At 44.4% G+C, this 7,497-nt stretch overlaps 1 non-coding gene across 1 annotated transcript; it reads left to right on the top strand.

Annotated features, from left to right (window-relative positions):
• The first annotated feature begins 1,964 nt into the window (after positions 1-1,964).
• Positions 1,965-2,025, top strand: LOC119472288. Its single transcript, XR_005201407.1, has one exon. It is a non-coding gene; the product is annotated as a U7 small nuclear RNA (small nuclear RNA).
• The last annotated feature ends 5,472 nt before the right edge of the window (positions 2,026-7,497 follow it).

The raw sequence follows: 7,497 nt of genomic DNA, 5'->3' as shown, positions 1-7,497 counted from the left end.
TTCTTTGTTCTAAATTTCTTCCTGAGGGTCCTGGAGGAAGTCATGCCCCCAGGTCAGGGCTAACATTCTTTTATGCTGATCCCAAGACAAAGCTTCCCTTCCTTAGCCAACAGCGAATTGGAAAATCTTTGAATCTGCTTGTGGTCTGTAAACCCCTGCTTCAAGATATACTGCCTTTTTAGGTCAAACCAATGCATAGTCTCCATATATTGATGACTTTGCCGGCAACCTCTGCCTCCCCACTTTTTGACATTACATGGGCTGGGCATGGTGGCTCTTAGCTGTAATTTCAACACTTTGGGAGACTGAGGCAGGAGGGTCACTTGAGGCCAGGAGTTCAAGACCAGTCTATGTAACATAGTGAGATCTCATCTCACTATGGAGAAAGACTCTGTCAAAAAAAAAGAAAAGAAAGAAAAGAAAACTGAAAGTTTTTATTGTCAGTGGAATGGATGCAGAGAGAAGACAGGGATTCCTTTGCAGGTTAGAGATAGTCCAAGCCATGCAGCAGAAGGGAACCCACTTGTCTAAGCACGGGTGTATTCAGGAGTCACTGCGACTGGTGAGTGTCCAGGAAACAGAGAGGAAAGCTTTAGGCAAACACAGAGTCAAGGGCGTCTTCTCCTTAGAGGCCCCACCTGGGACCTCAGCACAGTCTAAGCCCCAGGGCCTCTCCTATGATGTAAACACACTGAACAGTTGCCTAGCGACACATCCCACCACGGGGGAAGGCCACCTCTCTGGGGTCCAGGACGAATAAGGGGAATGAAAGTGATTTGTACTTAACAATACAACTGCTAACTGACAATCTGAAAAGAACAAGAGCCAGGCAGGAATAGGGAACCTTAACATGCGCACGGTATTAGAAGCTTCAGATTGTAACAGAGAAGAAATGGAAAAGAGAACACAAGAAACAGTCCCATTGACAAGTGATTTTAGGTGCAGGTTTCGTCTGTCACCCTTATTAGAGTAGAGTAGAACTTGAGGTATTAAGGGCAAATGGGCATTTTGTTCCACAGAAATTTCTTGAGTTTCTTAATTTTTTTTTTTTATTTCATCTTTTGTTTTATAGACAGGGTCTCATAGTGTCATCCAGGCTGGAACAGTGGTGCAATCATAGCTCACCGTAGCTGGGCTACAAATCTGCTGGGCTCAAGTTATCTTCCTACCTCAGCCTTTCAAGTAGCTAGAACTACAGGCATGCAGCCACCATGCTTGGCTATTCTTAAAAGGTTTTATGGAGATGGGGTCTCACTATATTGGCCAGTCTGGTCTTGAACTTCTGGCCTCAAGGTATCTTCCCACCTCGGCCTCCCAAAGCACTGAATTGCAAGTATGAGCCACTGTGCCCAGCCTTGGTTTTAAATACACACACACACACACACACACACATTTGTATATATAAATACCGGCCAGACATGGTGGCTCATGCCTGTAATCCCAGCACTCTGGGAGGCGGAGGTGGGCAGATCACCTGAGGCTGGGAGTTCAAGACCAGCCTGACTAACATGGAGAAACCCGTCTCTACTAAAAATACAAAATTAGCCGGTGCATGACTGTAATGCCAGCTACTGGGGAGGCTGAGAAAGGAGAATTGCTTGGATCTGGGAGGTGGAGGTTGCAGTGAGCTGAGATCATGCCATTGCACTCCAACCTGGGCAACAAGAGTGAAACTCAGTCTCAAAAATATATAAATAAATACATGTATATAAATGTATATATGTAAATGTATATACGTACACATACATATATTTATATATACACATACAATTTATATATAAATAATATTTATCTATAAATCTTTATACATACATACATTTTTATATTATACATACATATATTTTATATATAAATATATACTCATACATATATATATATACATATATATATAAAACTGTAGAAAGTCAGCAACAAAAGTAAAATACAGTTCCTCTTCCCTTTCTTTTTCTTAAAAAAAAAATTTTGAGTGTCACAGCTTTTTTAGAATTTGTGTAGCAGGCTTTCAGGTTTTGCTGGAAATCCCCAAAATAAATAAATAAATATAAATATTTTGCATCAAAGGACATTATCAAGAATGTGAAAAGACAACCTACAGAATGGGAGAAAATACTAAGAAATCACATGTCTGATAAGGATTTAATATTCAGATTATATAAAGAACTCTTACAACTCAACAACAAAAAGATAAATCAGGGCCAGGCACAATGGCTCACTCCTGTAATCCCAAGACTTTGGGAGGCTGAGACTGGTAGATCACCTGGGGCCAGGAGTTCAAGACCAGCCTGGCCAACATGGTGAAACCCCGTCTCTACTAAAAATACAAAAATTAGCTAGGCATGGTAGGCACCTATAGTCCCAGCTACTCGGAAGGCTGAGGCAGGAGAATTACTTGAACTCGGAGGCAGAGGTTGCAGTGACTTGAGATTACGCCACTGCACTCCAGCCTGGGTGACAGAGCAAGACTCCATCTCAAAAAAAAAAAAAAGATAACTCAGTTAAAAAACAGGCAAAGGACTTGAATAGACATTTCTCCAAAGAAGATACAGGAATGGCCAAAAAGCACATGAAAAGATGTTTGATGTCTTTGGTCTTTAGGGAAATTAAATCGAAACCACAATGAGATACCACTTCACACTAGGATGGCTCAAATGAAAAAAAGAGTTGGTGAGGGTATAGAGAAAACTGCAGCCCTACAGCATTGTTGGAACAAATTTATGAAGGCTGCAGCCACCGTGGAAAACAGTCTGGCAGTTTCTCAAAAAGTTAAACATAGAGTTTCCACGTGACCCAGCAATTCCACTCCTAAGTACACACCCAAGAGAACCTAATTGATTAACCTGGGTCAGAGTTATATATTTTCAGCTCCTGACTTCCTGGTGCCACCAGCTAGAGTTACTAGTGCCCTCCTGGGAGGAAAGAGTTAACAAGCAGATCTGGTAGCTTACTCCTTACCTGTGTCAAGGAACCATGATAGATCATTGGCTAACTTCTGGGAATGTGGCCCTTGGAATGTTTTTGTGTTAGTGATTGGTGATCTTCTCATATATACCAGGAGCAATGGACGGTCAGATTTCCACACACATACATCAAGACTGAGTGGCCAGGCACAGTGGCTCGCACCTGTAATCCCAGAACTTTGGGAGGCTGAGGCTGGAGGATCACTTGAGGTCAGGGATAGAGACCAGCCTGGTCAACATGGCAAAACCCTGTCTCTATTAAGAAAAATATAAAAATTAGCCAGGTGTGGTGTTGTGCACCTGTAATCCCAGCTACTCTGGAGGCTGAGGCAGGAGAATCACTTGAACCCGGGAGGCAGAGGTTACAGTGAGCTGAGATCATGCCACTGCACTTTAGCCTGGGTGACAGAGTGAGACTCCTCAAAAAAAAAAAAACAACAAAACATATATATATATACATATATTTATGTATATATATAAAGATTTGAGGATGGGTGCTAGATTCTGTGTTGGGTTCTCAATCTTGGTTGCCACGGCTGGTTGCTAAGAGAATATCCCTATGTACCAGGCAGGGTGGCTCACACCTTTAATCCCAGCACCTTGGGAGGTGGAAGTGGGGGGATCACGAGGTCCAGAGTTCGAGACCAGCCTGGCCAACATGGTGAAACCCCGTCTCTACTAAAAATACAAAAATTAGCTGGGCATGGTGGTGGGCACCTATAATCCCAGCTACTCAGGAGTCTGAGGCAGGAGAATCACTTGAACCTGAGAGGTGAAGGTTGTAGTGAGTCGAGATTACGCCATTGCACTCCAGCCTGGGCGAAAGAGCAAAACTCCATCTCAAAAAAAAAAAAAAAAAAAAGAGAGAGAGAGAGAGAATATGCCTATGCGACCTTCCTCTCCATATAAACCTTGGACCTAATACTCCAATGGGTTTCCCTAGACAGAGACATTCCACACATGTCCCTTCAGTTTGCTGCTAGAGAAATCACTACTGTGGTCTCGGACGAGGAAGGACATCTGAAGCTTGTGTGGGACCTCGCTGGACTCTGACACTACATGTCTATTTACTGCTTGCTTTTACTCTGTATTATTGGCTGTAATAAATCTGAGCTATGAGTATAGCTTCCTACTGAGTCTTGGAGCTCTCCAACAAGTTCCTAAATTTAGGGAAGTTGTGTGCCTCCAACATACCCCCTAAATCTTTGTCTTAGCTGTAGAGAGGACAATAACACTTTTCCTCGTTTCTCCCACAGCCCTAACGTGACAAAAATCAAGTTCCTACTCCAGTTATGAGACCACTAATTTCTTTTCTTTTTGAGACAGAGTCTTCCTCTGTCACCCAGGCTGGAATGCAGTGGTGCGATCTCGGCTCACTGCAACCTCTGCCTCCTGGGTTCAAGTGATTCTCCTGCCTCAGCCTACCGAGTAACTGGGACTACAGGCCCACGTTACCATGACCGACTAATTTTTTTGTATTTTTAGTAGAGATGGGGTTTCACCATGTTAGCCAGGATGGTCTCCATCTCCTGACCTCGTGATCCGTCCACCTCGGCCTCCCAAAGTGCTGGGATTACAGGCGTGAGCCACCGCTTCCGGCCACGACCACTAATTTCTATAAACTTGCTCTTTAAAACAAAATTTTAAGGCAACATCTTTAGCCATCTGAGATTAAAGTTAAGTGGAGCTATTGATACAGCTCCGATGAATGGAGGAGCACCAGGTTCTTCCTCCCCAGTCGAATTAGAAAAAAAGAGAAAGAAAACAAACAAACAAAAAAAAACGGACTACATGGAGTAGTTTTAATGAGCGGAGAGTTTAATAGGCAAGAAGAAAAGAAGACAGCAGGAAGAAGCTTCTCCATGCAGAGACAGAGACAGTGAGCTCCAGGGCCGAGAACGGAAACCCCACCTGCCGCGGATACCAGCCAGGTATATACAGAGGCGGGAAGAGGCGGTACCCGGCTTGCATAGGGTTCAGGGCATCAGTGTGACAAGGCATGTCATCCACGTAGCTGGTGGAAAAGTTGGTCCTCCCACCCTAGCTTTTAATATGCAAATGCAGGGCGCCAGGACCTTCTGCGCACCTGGGGATAGGTAGGGGCCGCCATGTTGCCAGGAACACGTGGGGCAAGGGGAAGAAGGCCCGGGAACGGCCACGTTTGGGTGGACCCACTTTCTAATGGCCGTTGTTTGCATATCAAAGGCTGCCGGCCTGGCTCTAAGAACTGGGGCTTTACAATAAACTTTTCCAGAGGTGCTTTAAAAAAGAAAACGTCCGAAGGACCCCTTTTCCTCTCTATCTGCCTTAAATAATCCCCTCCACCTCTTTTTGTGATGGAGCCTCGCTGCGTAGCCCAGGCTGCAGTGGCGCGATCTCAGATCACTGCAACCTCCGCCTTCTGGGTTCAAGCAATTCTTCTGTCTCAGCGTCTTGAGTAGCTGCGATTACAGGCGCCTGCCACCACGATGCCCGGCTAATTTTTGGATTTTTTAGTAGAGACGGGGTTTCACTTTATTGGTCAGGCTGGTCTGGAATTCCTGACCTCAGGTGATCCACTGCCTCGGCCTCCCAAAGTGCTGGGATTACAGATGTGAGCCACCGCGCCGGGCCACTAATTTCTTAATAACTCCTACAACACTGCTAGATAAAAAAAGCAAATAAGTGAAAATAAGAAATGACAACATAGGCCAACCCTGGTGGCTCATGCCTGTAATCTCACCATTTTGGGAGGCCGAGGCGGATGGGTCACTGGAAGTCGGAAGTTGTGGACCAGCCTGGCCAACATGGTGAAACTCCATCTCTACTTTTTTTTTAAAAAAAGCTAAGCATGGTGGTGGGCGCTACTCCACAGGCAGAGGCAGGAGAATCACTTGAACCTGGGAGGTGGAGGTTGCAGTGAGCCGGGACTGTGCCACTGTACTGCAGCCTGGGCGACAGAGCGAGACTTTGTCTTAAAAAAAAAAAAAAAAAAAAAAAAAAAAAAAAAAAAAAAAAAAAAAAAAAAAAAAAAAAAAAAAAAAAAAAAAAAAAAAAAAAAAAAAAAAAAAAAAAAAAAAAAAAAAAAAAAAGGCACCCAACACTGCTAGCCTTTGACAAGATTCTGAAAGCGAGTCAGAAAAGGAGGCGTGAGAGTAACTGAATTGTCTGAATAGGCTCTAGCGTTTGAAATAACTGCAAGAGTATTCATCACCTCCTCCAGTCAGTGATTCTTGTAAAAGTTCTCATGCTGCACTCCTGATGGGCAAGAGGCCATTTCTCCGAAGGTGGCTGGGACATCTGTTATTGATGGAGAAGTGGACTTTCAGTGACTACTTAGGAAAGTCCTCAGGGTTCCTTTCCCAGCTAACTGGACACAGGCTCGTGAACAGAGCAGGAGGCAGACCCAAAACCTTTCTCAGCATGTTTTTCTTCCTCTTGCCCTCAGAGGAGAGGGGACATTTAGTTTCTTCTGTGAACTGAATGTTTAAGTCACCTCAAAACTCACATGTTGAGGCTGGGCACAGCGGCTTACAGCTGTAATCCCAGCACTTTGGGTGGCCAAGGCAGGTGGATCACAAGGTCAGGAGTTCGAAACCAGCCTGGCCAACACAGTGAAACCCCAGCTCTACTAAAAATACAAAAATTAGCTGGGCATGGTTGTACACACCTATAGTCCCAGTTACTCAGGAGGCTGAGGCAGGAGAATCACTTAAACCTGGGAGGCGGTGGTTGTGGTGGGCGGAGGTTGTGGTGAGCTGAGATTGCACCACTGCACTCCAGCCTGGGCAACAGAGTGAGACACCATCTCAAAAAACAAACAAACAAAAATCACATGTTGACACTTAATCCCTAATGTGATCATATTTGTAGGTGTGGAGGTGATTTGACTTAATCACCTTTGGGATGTGATTTGACCTAATCACCTTTGGAAGGTGACTAGGTATAAGGATGGAGTCCTCATGAACAGGATGAATGCTCTTATAGATGAGGCTTCGTGGACCACAGAGAATGCAAATAGTATATGATGTGGTCTCTGTCCAAAAAAAAAAAAAAAAAAGGAATTATCAGGAATATGGTCCCTATTCTCCCTACGTTTTATGGAGTTCTTTCTTATGTCCAAGGCAATGTGGAGCTCCACTGATTCATGTAACTCACATGGTCAGAAAAGAAGGTGCTTGATATGAGTCCTAGAACTCCTTATTCTGTATTGCTGTCTCTCTTTTAATGAAGCTTCCATTTCTAGACTACTCCTTTCTGGCTTCTCCTATTCTATCCATGAAATGTTAACAGAAACAGTCTCATTTGCTCCTCATGATCTGCTTGTGAGGAGGCATGACAGAAGTGACACATTCATCATAAAGAAGATGGGAGAAGTCTAAAATATGTAAAGAGATAAAGTACCCATCACAACGCTTGGCACAGAACAGTCTCTAGAAAAATACTTCCCTTGGCCGGGCGCGGTGGCTCAAGCCTGTAATCCCAGCACTTTGGGAGGCCGAGGCGGGTGGATCACGAGGTCAAGAGATCAAGACCATCCTGGTCAACATGGTGAAACCCC

This window comes from Cebus imitator, unplaced genomic scaffold (assembly GCF_001604975.1).
Source record: "Cebus imitator isolate Cc_AM_T3 unplaced genomic scaffold, Cebus_imitator-1.0 Scaffold92, whole genome shotgun sequence".
Taxonomy (NCBI): Eukaryota; Metazoa; Chordata; class Mammalia; order Primates; family Cebidae; genus Cebus; species Cebus imitator.
Note: the sequence above shows the minus strand (reverse complement) of the source record. Positions and strands in the feature narration are given on the sequence as shown.